General features: G+C 44.4%; 1 protein-coding gene across 2 annotated transcripts in view; it reads left to right on the top strand.

Moving 5' to 3' along the window:
- Nucleotides 1-3,202: 3,202 nt before the first annotated feature.
- Nucleotides 3,203-11,639, top strand: part of npvf (neuropeptide VF precursor) — a 23,420-nt gene continuing 14,983 nt past the window's right edge. Inside the window, exon 1 of one of the 2 annotated variants that reach the window (XM_071374976.1) lies at nt 3,203-3,321. The gene's annotated coding sequence lies outside the window, so the exon portion shown is untranslated. The remainder of the gene's footprint in view (nt 3,322-11,639) is intronic. The other variant, XM_071374977.1, reaches the window with a different exon arrangement.

Genomic DNA, 11,639 nt, shown 5'->3' with positions numbered 1-11,639 from the left:
TGTACGGGTGCAGGTGTGTGTGTGTGTTAGTCTGTGTGTGGGTGTCTGTGTGTGTGTGCGGGTGCAGGCGCGGGTGTGCGTGCGCACGCTTGCGTTTGTGTGTGTGTGTGTGAGGAGCTGTCAGAGGTTAGAAGGCAGAGGCCCCTCTCTCTTTTTAGTGGGGGGATAAGTTACACCCTTGGTTGTCAGGATGACAACTCCTGACAGCGATCCCTCACATTCCCCCAGAGCTCTGACTAAACAATCAACACCCCTTTCACTGGAGGACTCCAGCTCTCAGCACTACAGGTCCCCCACAGGGTGAGAGACAGAGAGAGAAAGAGAAAGGGGGCGGGGAGAGAGAGAAAGAGGGAGACAGAGAGGGGGGATAGAGAGAGAGAGAGAGAGAGAGAGACAGAGAGAGAAAGAGAAAGGGGGCGGGGAGAGAGAGAAAGAGGGAGACAGAGAGGGGGGATAGAGAGAGAGAGAGAGAGAGAGACAGAGAGAGGGAGATAGAGAGAGAGAGAGAGAGAGAGAGAGCAGAGAGAGAGAGACAGAGAGGGGGGAGTAGAGAGAGAGAGAGAGAGCAGAGAGAGAGAGAGAGAGAGAGACAGAGAGAGAGACAGAGAGAGAGAGAGAGACAGAGAGAGAGAGAGAGAGAGAGAGAGAGAGAGAGAGAGAGACAGAGAGAGGGGATAGAGAGACAGAGAGAGAGAGAGAGAGAGAGAGATAGATAGAGAGACAGAGGCCAAATGTCAAGAGTTTACCATAGAAAAGAGCTGGTTCTGAGGCTCAGTTCACCAACCCAACAAAGCCTCAGGACAGCACTCAGAAAATCTGGCCCAATCAAGTCATTACAAAGCAAAAATAAAAATATATCACCTATTGGAAAGACACCACAAAAAAGCTAAGTAAACTTCAATGCTATTTAGCTCTAAACAGACAGTACATGGTGGCAGACTATCTGACCACTGTGACTGATAGAAAACTAAGAAAAACACTGACCTGTCAGTGTCTCTGATACTCCACAGAGAGAGAGAGAGCGATAGGGAGAGATAGAGAGAAAGAGAGAAAGATAGTGAGAGAGATAGAAAGAGATATAGAAAGAGAGAGAGAGAGAAGGGTAGACACAGGAAAACCTGGCTCCCTGTAGAGGAAAGGCTGTGCAACCACTGCACAACAGCAGAACCTGAGACGGAGCTGCATTTCCTGACAAAAGGTCAAAAATATAAAACAATTAGAGAGTGTAATTTCCCCAAATTTGAATCCCTTTTCAAAGACCTCTCTGATGAGAGTAGGCTACCCGTTCTGTTGGGGGAGGACGCAGAGAGCTGTGGGTTGGCAGCACACTACATTGCTGCCTGCCATAAGTTGAGGGACAGTGTCTGACAGACCAATCAACATGTCCTCTACTGTATGTTTATTGTTATTCTTCAATGTATAGTTATTTTGACCCTTGGTTATTGTTGTTACTGTTGTCCCGTTGACAATTTTGATTCTTATTATTTTCATATTGTAAATATCCAAAGTAAGCTTTGGCAATATGTACATTGTTACATCATGCCAATAAAGCAAATTGAATTAAATTGAATTGAGAGAAAGATAGTGAGAGAGATAGAAAGATATATATATAAATATATATATATATATTATATACAGTATATATATACAGTATATATATATATATATATATATATATAGACAGAAAGATAGTGAGAGAGATAGAAAGAGATATAGAAAAAGAGAGAGAGAGAAAGATAGTGAGAGAGATAGAAAGAAAGATATATATATATATATAAATATATATATATATAGAGAGAGAAAGATAGTGAGAGAGATAGAAAGATATATATATATATATATATATATATATATATATATATAGAGAGAGAGAAAGATAGTGAGAGAGATAGAAAGATATATATATATATATATATATATATAGAGAGAGAGAAAGATAGTGAGAGAGATAGAAAGATATATATATATATATAGAGAGAGAAAGATAGTGAGAGAGATAGCACATACACACACAGACACATACAGACACACAAAAACACAGACACACACACACAGACACACACAGATACACAGACACATACAGATACACAGACACGTACAGATGTGTCTAGTAACTACAGTAACTGTCTAGTAACTACAGTAACTGTCTAGTAACTACAGTAACTGTCTAGTAACTACAGTAATTGTCTAGTAACTAAAGTAATTGTCTAGTAACTTCAGTAACTGTCTAGTTACTGCAGAGTCGCAATTCAACGGCTCAGACAGAAGAGGTATGTGGCAGGGTCTACAGTCAATCACAGACTACAAAAAGAAAACCAGTCCAGTCGCGGACCACGATGTCTTGCTCCCAGACAAACTAAACAACTTCTTTGCTCGCTTTGAGGACAATACAGTGCCACCGACACGGCCAGCTACCAAAACCTGCGGGCTCTCCTTCACTGCAGCCAACGTGAGTAAAACATTTAAACGTGTTAACCCTCGCAAGGCTGCCAGCCCAGACGGCATCCCCAGCCGCGTCCTCAGAGCATGCGCAGACCAGCTGGCTGGTGTGTTTACAGACATATTCAATCAATTCCTATCCCAGTCTGCTGTTCCCACATGCTTCAAGAGGGCCACCATTGTTCCTAAGGTAACTGAGCCAAATGACTACCACCCCGTAGCACTCACTTCCGTCATCATGAAGTGCTTTGAGAGACTAGTCAAGGACCATATCACCTCCACCCTACCTGACCAATTTGCTTACCGCCCCAATAGGTCCACAGACGACGCAATCGCAATCACAATACACACTGCCCTAACCCATCTGGACAAGAGGAATACCTATGTAAAGAATACTGTTCATCGACTACAGCTCAGAATTTAACACCATACTCATCATTAAGCTCCAAACTCATCATTAAGCTCGAGACCCTGGGTCTCGACCCCGCCCTGTGCAACTGGGTCCTGGACTTCCTGACGGGCTGCCCCCATGTGGTGAGGGTAGGAAACAACATCTCCACCCCGCTGATCCTCAACACTGGGCCCTACAAGGGTGCGTTCTGAGCCCTCTCCTGTACTCCCTGTTCACCCATGACTGCGTGTCCATGCACGCCTCCAACTCAATCATCAAGTTTGCAGACAACACTACAGTGGGAGGCTTGATTACCAACAATGACGAGACGGCCTACAGGGAGGAGGTGAGGGCCCTCGGAGTGTGGTGTCAGGAAAATAACCTCACACTCAATGTCAACAAAACAAAGGAGATGATCGTGGACTTAAAAAACGGTAGTGGAGAAGGTGGAAAGTTTTAAGTTGAAAGCTGGAAAGTCCTTAGGTCCAATGGTAAGTGAATTACGTAACTTTTTGAGCGCACGAGAGAGAGAGATTTGTATGTGTGCACGGTTGTGCGTTGATAAAGTTTGTGTGTGTGTGTGTGCATGTATACAGTATTCTGTGTGTGTGTGTGTGCATGTATACAGTATTCTGTGTGTGTATGTGTTTGCCCTGCACACCTGGGTTCCCAGTGGGCATAAGGTGTTGCGTTCCTGAGCCGCTCTCTGCTCTGCCAGTTGACACTGTCTGCCGTGCCAGAGCCTGGGTTTCTCACACACCGCTTCATTGTGTCAGGAGCTCCATACAACACACCTTACACCCACCAACACATACCGTGCACACACTCTCTTTCTGTCCCTCAATATCGCTCTCGCCTTCATAACTTCTTTCATTTCCAGTGATAAATGTGTGTGTGTGTGTTGTATGAAGGAAATAGTTGTTTCTCTCCATCTCTCTTCTCTTTCCCCCAGAGCTCGTCCTGGACCATTGTTGGTCATGATTAATACACATAATGGATACATGTGGTCATGTTAAGACCAGATTGTACTGTAATGGGGACACACACTGGGTCTACTGGGGCCTGTAATGCACTCTTAGAAGAAAGGGTTCCAAAAGGGTTCTGCAGCTGTCCCCATGGGAGAACCCTTTGTAGGTTCCAGGTAGAACTCTTTTGGGTTTAATTTAGAACTCTCTGTGAAAAGGGTTTTACATGGAACCCAAAATGGTTCTACCTAGAACCAAATGGGTTTCACCTGGAACCAAAAGGGGTTCTTCAAAGGGTTCTCCTATGAGGACAGCCGAAGAACCCTTTTTGGTTCTAGATAGCACCTTTTTTTCTAAGGTACACACTGGGTGTGATGGGAAGGCTCTACACCGCCTGGGGAAAACTGCACATCTATTCCCATTCTTTGCTTATGAAACCTTTTCCAGTATTGCCTTTCCTTTTTGTTTATCTCGTACTTTATAATATAGACTGAAGAGACTTGCCCTGTATGTCTGGGGCCCCCTGTCTCTCCCACGCACTCTCCCCAGGAGCAGATGGCCCTGGCTGGGATATGGGTCAGTGAATGTGCCCCTATTGTCTCTGAATGTAGCGTAGCGAGGTAGCCCAGATGGCTTTTGGAACTTTGTGTCCTATGGCTTTTTCCATAGTGGGCACAGTGTGTTTTCTGGTCGCCAGGGTAGTTCCCTCTCGCTCCCTCGCTCTCTCTCTCTTACTACCTCTCTCTCTATGTCTTTCTCTCTCTCTCTCTACCTCTCTCTCTCTATGTCTTTCTCTCTCTCTCTTTCTACCTCTCTCTATGTTTTTCTCTCTCTCTCTTTCTACCTCTCTCTCTATGTTTCTCTCTCTCTCTCTTACTACCTCTCTCTCTATGTCTTTCTCTCTCTCTCTTTCTACCTCTCTCTCTATGTCTTTCTCTCTCTCTCTCACTACCTCTCTCTCTATGTCTTTCTCTCTCTCTCTTACTACCTCTCTCTATCTATGTCTTTCTCTCTCTCTCTTACTACCTCTCTCTCTATGTCTTTCTCTCTCTCTCTCACTACCTCTCTCCCTATGTCTTTCTCTCTCTCTCTCACTACCTCTCTCCCTATGTCTTTCTCTCTCTCTCTCACTACCTCTCTCTCTATGTCTTTCTCTCTCTCTCTTTCTACCTCTCTCTCTATGTCTTTCTCTCTCTCTCTCACTACCTCTCTCTCTATGTCTTTCTCTCTCTCTCTTACTACCTCTCTCTATCTATGTCTTTCTCTCTCTCTCTTACTACCTCTCTCTCTATGTCTTTCTCTCTCTCTCTCACTACCTCTCTCTCTATGTCTTTCTCTCTCTCTCTTACTACCTCTCTCTATCTATGTCTTTCTCTCTCTCTCTTACTACCTCTCTCTATCTATGTCTTTCTCTCTCTCTCTTTCTACCTCTCTCTCTATGTTTCTCTCTCTCTCTCTTACTACCTCTCTCTATCTATGTCTTTCTCTCTCTCTCTTACTACCTCTCTCTCTATGTCTTTCTCTCTCTCTCTCACTACCTCTCTCTCTATGTCTTTCTCTCTCTCTCTTACTACCTCTCTCTCTATGTCTTTCTCTCTCTCTCTTACTACCTCTCTCTCTATGTCTTTCTCTCTCTCTCTCACCATCTCTAATTATATTTTGTAGCTTAACACCAAAATATGTTATCAGGCTGAGTGGCTTGTTTGGTAGTTCGGTTTGTGGCTATTTTTCCAAGCAACACTTTTGGCAAGATCTTTCTGTTGTTGGTTTGGCTGTGTGCCTTTGGTGACGAAGGCTATGGGAGGTTATCTCACTATGAAGGCAGCCTTCTGCCTGTTGAGAGAGAGAATAGATAAATAAATAGACACATAAATACATATTTAATTATTTAATAAATAAATAGATAAAGCAAATGTAATTGAATTGAATTGAGAGAGAGAGGGGAGAGAGATAGATCCTCAGACATTCTCATGCGTGTGCTGTAGTAATAACCTTGAATGACCCACCATCCCCTCCTCTTTCCCAATCCACCCATCTCTCTTTGTTTTGATTTAATCTTGTTATGGCATGTGTTCTTTCTCCCAAACACAGACCAGCATACCCACCCAGTGCCAGTCCACAGCTCTGTACCTCATGCCAACTCAGAGACGGGCCTGTGTGTGTGTGTCTGTGTGAGCTGGCATCTATCCAGTCTTTATTTACACAAACCACAGGATGATGGAGCTCTGCTCAGTACAGGACAATCCACACACTGCATCAATCAACAGAGAGAGGGAGGGAGGGAAGGAGAGAGAGAAAGAGAGAGACGGAGGAGTATACACAGGGCATCAATCAACAGAGGGGGAGAGATGGGGAGAGATAGAGAGAGATGGGGAGAGATAGAGAGAGAGAGATGGGGAGAGAGATAGAGAGAGAGAGAGAGAGAGAGAGAGAGAGAGAGAGAGAGAGAGAGAGAGAGAGAGAGAGAGAGAGAGAGAGAGAGAGAGAGAGAGAGAGAGAGAGAGAGAGAGAGAGAACTGTGGACGATCTGAGAGACAAGGCAAGAAGGGCCTTCTACGCCATCAAGAGGAACATAATATTTGACATCCCAATTAGGATCTGGCTTAAAATACCTTCATCAGTTACAGAAGCCATTACCCTTTATGTTTGGGAGGTCTGGGGTCCGCTCACCAACCAACAATTCACAGAATGGGACAAACACCAAATTGAGACTGCATGCAGAATTCTGCAAAAACATCCTTCGCAAAACATCAAATAATGCATGCATAGCAGAATTAGGATGATTCCCGCTAATTATCAAAATCCAGAACCGCCTAAAAATAAGTAATTTTCAAATCTTCCATAACAAAGCCATCACCTACAGAGAGATGAAGCTGGAGAAGAGACCCCTAAGCAAGCTGGTCCTGGGGCTCTGTCCACAAACACAAACAGACCCCACAGAGCCCCAAGGACAGCAACACAATTAGACCCCAACCAAATCATGAGAAAACAAAAAGATAATTACTTGACATGTTGGAAATAATTAACAAAAAATCTGAGCGAACTAGAATGCTATTTGGCCCTAAAACAAAGACTACACAGTGGCGAAAACCTGACCACTGTGACTGACCCAAAATTAAGGAAAGCTTTCACTATATACAGACTCAGTAAGCATGTGTGTGTGTGTGTGTGTGTGTGTGTGTGTGTGTGTGTGTGTGTGTGTGTGTGTGTGTGTGTGTGTGTGTGTGTGTGTGTGTGTGTGTGTGTGTGTGTGTGTGTGTGTGTGTGTGTGTGTGTGTGTGAGTGTGAGTGTGAGTGTGAGTGTGTGAGTGTGAGTGTGTGTGTGTGTGTTTCTGACAGCTGTGTGCTGAAGACATGGTCAGTGTTCTGTTCTCTGCGTTTGATCTGCAGGAGATTGAAACTCAACACTGATCCTTATATCCCCAGCCAGACAGCCTGACTGACACCGTTTCTGTGTGTGTGTCTGTGTGTGTATGAGTGCACGTGTGTGTGTTAAGGTATGCTGAGAATCGATTGAACCATACAATAGGAATTAGGAGATTTAGCAGGACCACTCAGTCTCTTACACACGTTGACAATCATCTGTGACACCAAACCATGCAAACAGCTTCATGTTTGGTTTCTTTCAGTCAAAACGTCTATCTACCATTTTACAAACAAAAGAAAGGCATGACTTCGGTGTTTTTTGTTCCTGGTAAGAGAATCCACGGCTCAAACATGGACTCGTTTGACAGGCAGGTTTGTCCTCTGGGGTTGACCCCTAACTTTGACCCTGTTGACTAATTTCCTGCTCTGAAGAGAGAAGGGAAGAAGAGAGTGGAAGAGAGAGAAAGAAAGAGAGAATGAGAGAGAGAGAAAGAGAGATAGTGCCTTCATACCCATTGACTTATTCCACGTTTTGTTGTGTTGCAGCCTGAATTCACAATATACCCCATTATGACAAAGTGAAAACATGTTTTTAGAAATGTTTGCAAAGTATTGAAAATAAGAAACACTGCTGAGTCAATACTTTTTAGAAGCACCTTCGGCGGTGATTACAGCTTTGAGTCGTCTTGGGTATGTCTGTATCAGCTTTGAGTCGTCTTGGGTATGTCTGTATCAGCTTTGAGTCGTCTTGGGTATGTCTGTATCAGCTTTGAGTCGTCTTGGGTATGTCTGTATCAGCTTTGAGTCGTCTTGGGTATGTCTGTATCAGCTTTGAGTCGTCTTGGGTATGTCTGTATCAGCTTTGAGTCGTCTTGGGTATGTCTGTATCAGCTTTGAGTCGTCTTGGGTATGTCTGTATCAGCTTTGAGTCGTCTTGGGTATGTCTGTATCAGCTTTGAGTCGTCTTGGGTATGTCTGTATCAGCTTTGAGTCGTCTTGGGTATGTCTGTATCAGCTTTGAGTCGTCTTGGGTATGTCTGTATCAGCTTTGAGTCGTCTTGGGTATGTCTGTATCAGCTTTGAGTCGTCTTGGGTATGTCTGTATCAGCTTTGAGTCGTCTTGGGTATGTCTGTATCAGCTTTGAGTCGTCTTGGGTATGTCGGTATCAGCTTTGAGTCGTCTTGGGTATGTCTGTATCAGCTTTGTCGTCTTGGGTATGTCTGTATCAGCTTTGAGTCGTCTTGGGTATGTCTGTATCAGCTTTGAGTCGTCTTGGGTATGTCTGTATCAGCTTTGAGTCGTCTTGGGTATGTCTGTATCAGCTTTGAGTCGTCTTGGGTATGTCTGTATCAGCTTTGAGTCGTCTTGGGTATGTCTGTATCAGCTTTGAGTCGTCTTGGGTATGTCTGTATCAGCTTTGAGTCGTCTTGGGTATGTCTGTATCAGCTTTGAGTCGTCTTGGGTATGTCTGTATCAGCTTTGAGTCGTCTTGGGTATGTCTGTATCAGCTTTGAGTCGTCTTGGGTATGTCTGTATCAGCTTTGAGTCGTCTTGGGTATGTCTGTATCAGCTTTGAGTCGTCTTGGGTATGTCTGTATCAGCTTTGAGTCGTCTTGGGTATGTCTGTATCAGCTTTGAGTCGTCTTGGGTATGTCTGTATCAGCTTTGAGTCGTCTTGGGTATGTCTGTATCAGCTTTGAGTCGTCTTGGGTATGTCTGTATCAGCTTTGAGTCGTCTTGGGTATGTCTGTATCAGCTTTGAGTCGTCTTGAGTATGTCTGTATCAGCTTTGAGTCGTCTTGGGTATGTCTGTATCAGCTTTGAGTCGTCTTGGGTATGTCTGTATCAGCTTTGAGTCGTCTTGGGTATGTCTGTATCAGCTTTGAGTCGTCTTGGGTATGTCTGTATCAGCTTTGAGTCGTCTTGGGTATGTCTGTATCAGCTTTGAGTCGTCTTGGGTATGTCTGTATCAGCTTTGAGTCGTCTTGGGTATGTCTGTATCAGCTTTGAGTCGTCTTGGGTATGTCTGTATCAGCTTTGAGTCGTCTTGGGTATGTCGGTATCAGCTTTGAGTCGTCTTGGGTATGTCTGTATCAGCTTTGTCGTCTTGGGTATGTCTGTATCAGCTTTGAGTCGTCTTGGGTATGTCTGTATCAGCTTTGAGTCGTCTTGGGTATGTCTGTATCAGCTTTGAGTCGTCTTGGGTATGTCTGTATCAGCTTTGAGTCGTCTTGGGTATGTCTGTATCAGCTTTGAGTCGTCTTGGGTATGTCTGTATCAGCTTTGAGTCGTCTTGGGTATGTCTGTATCAGCTTTGAGTCGTCTTGGGTATGTCTGTATCAGCTTTGAGTCGTCTTGGGTATGTCTGTATCAGCTTTGAGTCGTCTTGGGTATGTCTGTATCAGCTTTGAGTCGTCTTGGGTATGTCTGTATCAGCTTTGAGTCGTCTTGGGTATGTCTGTATCAGCTTTGAGTCGTCTTGGGTATGTCTGTATCAGCTTTGAGTCGTCTTGGGTATGTCGGTATCAGCTTTGAGTCGTCTTGGGTATGTCTGTATCAGCTTTGTCGTCTTGGGTATGTCTGTATCAGCTTTGAGTCGTCTTGGGTATGTCTGTATCAGCTTTGAGTCGTCTTGGGTATGTCTGTATCAGCTTTGAGTCGTCTTGGGTATGTCTGTATCAGCTTTGAGTCGTCTTGGGTATGTCTGTATCAGCTTTGAGTCGTCTTGGGTATGTCTGTATCAGCTTTGAGTCGTCTTGGGTATGTCTGTATCATCTTGCACATCTGGATTTGTGGATTTCTCCCATTCTTCCCTGCAGATTTTGTCAAACTCTGTTAAGAGAGAGAGAGGTCATCTCGATTTGGCAATGTAAACATACGTTTCACATGCCAACACAAGCCCTTAAATTGAATTGAGAGAGAGACTTTGGTGCCATAAAAAAACAAAACTAGTTTAATGAGATTTCCTCTGTTGTGATGCCAGGACATGCCAGGAGATTGATTAAGTAATTAATTGATTAGCTTACTGTATCCTGAATGACTTAAAAGTGCATGCTAGCTTATATGACTGTAGTCTCATGTCTCTGCTTAGCAAGTCTCAGAGGTCAATCTCTTGTCCTGGTTTGTCCAAAACAACCAAATACAAACTTAATTGAATTTTTAAAACTAAACTCAGAGATTTTGTAGTGATCAAGATTATATTCGGGTGATGGCGAGAAAATGAACCCTTCATATGATTGGATAAGACTTCTCTTTCTCTCCCTCTCTAGGCCCAAGTCAAAGTTCAGTCTCAGAGTCGTGGGTGAGGGGTCATATAGTCCTAACCTTCCCCTCTCACCCCTCCCCTCCTCCTTCCCCCTCAGAGTGACCTTTGCTTCCTCTGACCCGCTGACCAGCAGCCACACTGGCTGTCCGACTGGGAGCAGGGTCAGGGGTCAGAAGAGAGTGTGGGGAAAAAGTCTGTTTCTCACCCTTTCTTGTTTTCTCTCTTTCTCTGCACAGCTGCTGTATTCTGCTCTCTCTCTCTCTCTCTCTCTCTCTCTCTCTCTCTCTCTCTCTCTCTCTCTCTCTCTCTCTCTCTCTCTCTCTCTCTCTCTCTCTCTCTCCACAACTCTCTCCTTCTAGATGGGTAGTTTCCACAACTCTCTCCTTCCAGATGGGTATACTGTGGGGAGGACGGCTCATAATGATGTCTGGAGTGGAGTAAATGGAATGGCATTTGATGTATTTGATATCATTCCATTTATACCGCTCCAGCCATTACCACAGGCCTGTGGTGCTACCAACCTCCTGTGGTATACTGTGTCTATGGACAGAATACAAAAGTAGTGGACACCAGCTTGTAGTGGACACATCAAGTTCTTTGTGCATATAAGTCAAAACATGCCTTGGTAAAATACACGTCTTCCTACTGAACATCCTCTATCTCTCCTCCCCTCTCCCTCCATCCTCTCATCATGCCTCATTTTCTCCACCTCCTGTTCTCCCTGTTCCCCCATTATCTGACCTTCTTTGCTGTGATTGGCTAAAGGGAGCTGGTCGCGGCAAGCTTTTGATTGGACAATACCTTGTAACCAATGGCCTGCAACACAACACAAGAAATCAAATCTAATGTTATTTGCTGCATGTGCCGAATACAAGGGGTGTAGTAGACCTTACAGTGAAACGCTTACTTACAAGCCCTTAACCAACAATGCAGTTCAAAAAATAAATAATAATAATAATAAATCGAAGGGCAACAATAAAATAACAGTAGCGAGGCTATATACAGGGGGTTCCGGTACAGAGTCAATGTGGAGACTATATACAGGGAGTTCCGGTACAGAGTCAATGTGGAGGCTATATACAGGGGGTTCCGGTACAGAGTCAATGTGGAGGCTATATACAGGGGGTTCCGGTACAGAGTCAATGTGGAGGCTATATACAGGGGCTTCCGGTACATAGTCAATGTGCGGGGGCACCGGTTAGTCGAGGTAAT

Source organism: Salvelinus alpinus, chromosome 29 (genome assembly GCF_045679555.1).
Source record: "Salvelinus alpinus chromosome 29, SLU_Salpinus.1, whole genome shotgun sequence".
NCBI lineage: Eukaryota > Metazoa > Chordata > Actinopteri > Salmoniformes > Salmonidae > Salvelinus > Salvelinus alpinus.
The sequence above is the reverse complement of the archived record's forward strand: the minus strand, read 5'-3'. Positions and strand labels throughout refer to the sequence as shown.